Source organism: Poecilia reticulata, chromosome 9 (genome assembly GCF_904066995.2).
Source record: "Poecilia reticulata chromosome 9, P_reticulata-male-v2, whole genome shotgun sequence".
In the NCBI taxonomy this organism is placed as follows: Eukaryota; Metazoa; Chordata; class Actinopteri; order Cyprinodontiformes; family Poeciliidae; genus Poecilia; species Poecilia reticulata.
Genome location: NC_088838.1, coordinates 13,296,645 through 13,303,527, shown reverse-complemented (window position 1 = coordinate 13,303,527; position 6,883 = coordinate 13,296,645).

Sequence of the window (6,883 nt, the reverse complement as noted above, 5' to 3'; positions counted from 1 at the left end):
GCTGGGCTTTCTTCTGTTGATCTCCTCTATGCATCACCAGTGGCGGAGCTAGACTTTTAAAGTTGGGGGGGCCAAGGGGGGGCCAGGACTACCTCTGGGGGGGCAACATTTAAAATGTGTGTGTACATCTATCTATCTATCTATCTATCTATCTATCTATCTATCTATCTATCTATCTATCTATCTATCTATCTATCTATCGTCCTGCAACTTTTACATGTGTCTCTGCTCAAACACACCTGGATCAAATAAGCTGCTCATTTCCAGCCTATTGCAGAGATGAATGAATGCTGGTGAGGAAATTCAGACATTTTGGAGCAGAGGTGAATCTAAAGGTTGCAGGATGGTAGGTAGCCCTTGAGGACTGGAGTTGGTGACCCCTGGCCTACTGGATCATTTCAGTGGAGATTTCAGACTGTGGCAGGAAGCCGGAGTGCCCGGAGAGAAACCTGTCAAATCTTTTTACATTTTGTCCCATAAATTTAAATCAGACACATGTTTGGTCCCAGTCAGATTTCTCCAGCTCAAAATGATTACTAATTAGATCTTCTAGGATTCTTTTCTTCTTCCGATGTTAATATTTGTAGCTCCTTTCCAAAGGGCCCTTTGTCTTCTTCCAGAGGAGGGGCTGGAGAAACTAACCTCTGGTGTCTGATCACTTCTTTTCGTAAATGTAAATGAAACCGTTGTTGATCATGTCTTCACTGCAGTCGCTGTCTGCAGTGAAGACATGCTCGTTGTCTGCCTTCACGGTTCGTTCTCCCTTCATTAAGTAACAGTAAATGTCTGTCTGCTTTGGATCCCCACAGATGACGGAGGACAGGTGGTACGTCTCCGTCCCACATTCTGCAGGCACATCGATGGTCTGAGTGGCTTTTGTTCGGTATTCCCTGGTAAACCTATGCAGAAAAAACACCAGGACCTTGTTATCGGTCAGACAGTGTTTCTTCTGCCAGGGTGACCCGCAGCCTGAACAACGGCGTTTGCACGCCAAATCCAACCAGTATTCAAGCAGTATAGAAATACTGGTTGAAAATAATACTGGTGGAAGTGAAATGAGGGCGCCGTCGTTCAGGAGCCTGAGGGAAGTGGCTCCACAGTTAGAGCAGGAGTCGTTGTCATACAACTCTCTATCTGTGTCGCCACCAAACGAATCCAGCCAGACCAGCACAGACTCCAGCAAACTTTTTGTGTCAAAATCCTTTCCCCCGCCTGATGGCAGCTTCTTCTCCCTCAGCTCCATCAGAACTGGGGAAAGGTCTTCCTGACTAAAATGCTTGCCGGGCTGGCGGACAGCTGAGAGGAGGAGACTCCCACAGCAAGGGATGGACGATGCCTCCAGAAAAACCCTTTCCTGAGCGAGACACCGCTTGGTGACGCTCAAGTTTAGGACGCTCTGGAAGGCAGCGTTCACCCAGCTGTTCTGGAGCTCATCGGAGAACTTGAAGTTCTCCTCCTCTTGTCCTGGTCCTGCAGATGTCGTCCCTACATCTGGCAGATCTGAGCCAACGCCATCCACTGCATTAACGTCAGGGGAACAGGAAACCTCGACAGCAACAGAGACATTTACATTTAGAGCTGGTTTTTCAGACAAACAAGCAACTCTGTTGTGTTCTGAAATACAACGATCCCCGTCCGGGAAACGTTGTATTTCAAAGGACCCTGAGAAAGTGGCCTTCAGAGGACTACGATCCTGTAAGGATGGGACCAGCGAAACCAAAGCTTTGGCTGTCACTTCAGCCACAGCTTTGGCTGCGAGATCAGCCGCAGACCAATCTTCCCCAGCCGGGTTAGATTTTTCTGCGACTGCAGTCTCACCCTCACGTTGTACCATCATTTCTGAACAAACCTCCCCAGCCGGGTCGGTTTGTCCAGAGACAGTACCATCGTCCTCTGTACTGTCTCGTTCAGAGGACGAGATGGAGTCCGAGGTCCCAACATCCAGAGAACAAACCTCCCCAGCCGGGTCGGTTCGTTCTTTGGAATTGGATGGAAATCCATTCCAAAACAGATCGTCCTCTTCATTCTGATCGTTTTCTTCGTTGCCATCCTTACCTGGAAAAAAACGATCGCACACTTTCTTCATCCCAGTCGTCACGGCATATCCGATGCCCCAACCAACCGGGAATATCAGGGGAACAAGCGCTGTCGCAAAACTGAACATTGTTGCTTTACACAATTGTGAAACTCCAAGAAATGTAGAAATGTCTGGATCCTGACTGATGCTTAGAGATTCCAGCATTCAAGCATTAGAACTTCTTTGATCTACTGTGATGTACATAATGTCACCTATGACCTCATCAGTGAGCTCACTGGACTTCTGGTGCAACGCCTTGCTTCTGATCGTTGCTATGGAAATGATCAGCTCAGCTCTGCATGACTCAAGCTGGCATAAATATTTAAATAAAACATTATAATTTTTATTTTACATGAAGAGATTAAAGGATTTGTATATGATTTAGTTTTTGCTTTTGTGGTTTTCCATACCTGCTGTGGTATAAATGTTCTGAAGCCTTTTTCCACTATAATTTTTAATTACAATTACGGAAATTTATTAGGATTATTAATGTATTAATAATTGCACAGTGCTAGGAACAGTCTGTGACTTATTATATTTATTTGTATACATTTTTGCAGACAATTTAATGCTGTGACTATTTTACGAAACATAAGAAACAACAGGATCCAGCCCTGTTGTATAAGTAAATGATGTATAAGTATACATCATTTTATTGAGGTCCAAAACTTAGAAGTTCTTGTCTTGCGTCATTCAGGAGTCTTGGGTATAAAAGGGCTTCATGATTGTATTTCAAAGGCAGATTTCAAGAACAACTCGGGCAAGAGTTTGGGTCAGACTGTGCTATTCCGGGATGTTGAGGTGTGCAGGAATCTTCACTATATATATATATATATATATATATATATATATATATATATATATATATATATATATATATATATATATATATATATATATAAAGTCCCTATGTTACGGAGAGAAAGCTTCTTCAATCAAGACAGGGCTCGGATGTCTTTTACTGTTCAGTTTTTATTGAGGAGAAAACGGCCCATGCTGATAACGGCAACAGCTGTTCGTTACCTAGCAACTAAAATCAACAGAAGCAAGACAGTGACAAAAGACAGAACCAGATCCTGTTAAGCATTCTTCAAAATAAAAGACTTCCTCTATCCAAATAAATCACACTTAAATATGTTTCACTTCACCTTTTGTAATTATATACAATCATGTTCAATTCAATTAATAATAATCATCATGTAAATTTTGGTTGACATATAATTGTAAATCAGCCACTTATCATGCAAATTATACTTAACATATAAGTGTAAAGACCAGTGGCAGAGCTAGACTTTTAAAGTTGGGGGGGCCAAGAGGGGGCCAGGACTACCTCTGGGGGGGCAACATTTAAAATGTGTGTGTCTATCTATCTATCTATCTATCTATCTATCTATCTATCTATCTATCTATCTATCTATCTATCTATCTATCTATCTATCTATCTATCTATCTATCTATCTATCTATCTATCTATCTATCTATCTATCTATCTATCTATCTATCTATCTATCTATCTATCTATCTATCTATCTATCTATCTATCTATCTATCTATCTATCATTTAAAAAAATAACCAAACTGAATATTTGGTTATTTTTAAGCCCCTCTGTCATTTGACATGTTATAATTAACACCTTTGACTGGCGCACATGGAGACATGATAGACTTTATGCAGAGTTCATCGCAGAGGAAACTAAAATCAATCAAATAAAAGATCCTTTCTGAATATCATCTCATGGACACTGAACTAAATGCGTCTTTCTGACCGAGAGCTGACAGCGTGTTGAAGAGTTATGGACACCTTGGTTAGGAAGCTCTGGTTTGCAGGTAATTTGACAGGTAACAATATTTCGGGTCGGACCAGAATTATTTGCCTGATGGTGGTTCGGGCTTCTAATGAGTTTACATTTAATGAGTTTGCAGCACACAGAGAAAACCTTAAGAGAATGTGATCTACTTATTGTAGTTTAAGTAGAGGAATAACAGCTGACTGTTGAGAGAGGAAAGAATTTAAAGTGCAGATCCGTTAGGCAGAAACAAGCGCAGAGCGCTGGGCAATAAATGCGCATAAATGCTCCACCGTTACGCTCCAACTAATCACACATGAGATGACAAACGCCAAATATACAATATATAGTTACACTGCTTAGTTAATGGTGTTTTAAAAACAAAACCAGTAAAAACTAGTTAATATGTCAGATTCCCTCCTCAGCCTCGTCTTGATAAGAACAGAGAGCAGTCCGCTGGTTTCTGTCCAGACTGTGGTCAGCTGACCACTTGGTGCGCAGACAGTTTCAACTTTACGCACAGAGAACATCGTGGAGCTCATTATTAATCATACTAAGAACAATATCAGTCAGAGAATCATCTCTGATCTGGACGCTTTAACGGACCAGAGACTTTGGAGCTTCTAGCTCAGCTGATCCGCTTCTGCGGAGTTTTTCTCCCGCTGAGGGAAGTGATGCGGGATCAGGAAACGATCAGAGTTCTGTCGTCTTCTAATCACGTCATTTCGTGAATTGTTACCTGATTTCAAAAACGTTCTAACAGAGAAATAATAAATGTTTCGTTTGATGACTACAAATTGGAAATAAAATTATTTTTTTCTTTGACGGACAACGAAAAAACTCTAGCGCCACCTCTCCTCCAAACTACGAACATCGTCGGCCCCTCTTCGGTTTTTTCTTTTTTTTGCGGAGGATCAATAAATAACTTATTGGTGTTTTACCATCACCACCAGGTATGAAGTGCTTTAGCCTTTGAGTTGCACCACAGCGCAGCACAACTGAAACACCCAGGACAAGAATTTCAGCTTGTTTTTATGAGTACAAAGGAGGCTGGTATCGCGCCTGATCTAAATCTATTTATTTATGTCATCACATGGACTTATATAAAGTTTTATACATTTTCTTTTGATATATTTATTATTGTTTTTCTTCTTTAGATATTAGGTTGACTTAGAATGATTCCAAATAATGTACAGGAATAACCTGGTGCTGTTACATGTCAATCATCTGGGGGGGCCAATCAGATGACAGGGGGGGCACTGGCCCCCCTGGCCCCCACTCTGGCTCCGCCACTGTGCATCACTGCATTTATGTAGTAGTACTTCATGCAAAAGGAGCCCCAAACAGTTATTGAGAGCATATGCTGTGCAGTACTTAAATACAATTTTCTGTAGGCTGACTTTCCGTGTTAAAAGTCATTTGTAAATTTCCATTAGCTGTAGATGCAATCGTCAAAATGAAGTGAAAGCTCTAAGCTACATCCATGTTGTGTATCTCGTCAATATAACGAGCTTCACTTTTTGAATTGAATTACTGTCAAAGGTCTGCTTTTCACTGATGTGATTTACTGAGATGCAGCTGTAGCCTGAAGGTAAGGACGATATAAAACCACCTGTGTTCATTTACTCGGTTAATTGCTGTGCCGCTTTTCTCCTCTGGCTGGTGAAGAAGGGCCTGCACGCCGAGCTGCTTCACACGATGATATTTGTCCATGAAAAACTACCCTTTGTTGGAGAACTGAAACCATTTCTGCTCAGACTTATGGCTGACTTCTACAACTGTTCTGCGGTCGCATGTGAAACCATTATGGTGCTGAGCATGTGCAGTGAAATCTTCCTGAAAACTGCGCTCGTCGTCACCAACAGCTTGGCCTTTCACCTGAAAGTCATGCTGAAGCTGAACGCATTCCTCCGGCTGGCGCTGCCCGCGGAATTTTTACCTCCACGGTACCTGGACCGAAGCGGGCGCCTGAGAGAGTCCGCCCGGCTTTCCTCCAACACCATCTGGAACAATGGCGCCTCTCTGGTCCGTGGCGAAGAACGGAGAGCTGTGCAGTGGTTCAAGTCGGTCCATGCGGTGCTGCGTGTCCTGCCTACAATCTGCCGCCGTTCACGGTGCGCTTCTGCGACCCTCCCGGTCCTCGTCCACATGGTCCTGCCGGTCCCCTCAGCTGTGTGCAGATGCCTCTGGCCCTTCGTGTCCACCGTTACAGCTTCTTGGACTTTTTACAGGACCACTGGGGACGATATTTAAAATGCTTGGTGACTACAATCTGTGGTCTATCTGAGGTGTTTGGGGTTCATGTACTTGAATTATGTATTCAAGTAGCTAAGAATGGGGGGGATATGTTTTTAACACTTGTAAAATCTCTTAACTGTATTTTTAATGTGTTTAATTTTAATAAATTAGATCAGAAGCATCTTAAAGCCTCAAGCAAGATATATTTCTGTAAAATCAAGCCTGCCCAGGTGTGACATGAAAGGTAAAAAGTCAGTTCTTCAGTGTACATGTGTCCTCCCATCCCTGCCCTCATTTTTTTTTTTTTTTAACTCCACTTTCTCTTCAGCTATGTCTTATTTTACTTGGCAGAAGCAGCTGAACATTTAAGCCATACATAAAAAAAAAACTGCATGGATTTCAGGAAACTGCAGAAAACGTATGGAAGTGGTTTGTTGGACTAGAGGACCAGGGCAGACTGATTTAGTGATTATTTTGAGCCTAGTCAAAAAATGATTTGATTTAATTGCATGCTTTTTGTAGAACTGCTGCTTCAGGAAAAATAAAGCTTGCCAGTAATTTTCCATTGACTATAAACCATTTTGTATTTTAGAAACTCTTTAATTCTCCCAAAAGGTCATGAAGGTGTACATATGGTACTTTTATTGTAGCAGAAACGAGGACTAGAGTAGTTTTTCCGTTTGTGAAGGTTTGCTGAGCCCAGGCGTATTTAGCACCACCAGAGGGAGGATGTGAGGACAAGTTTCAATCTCTTTGTAATCAGGAAAGTCAACTAAAGTAG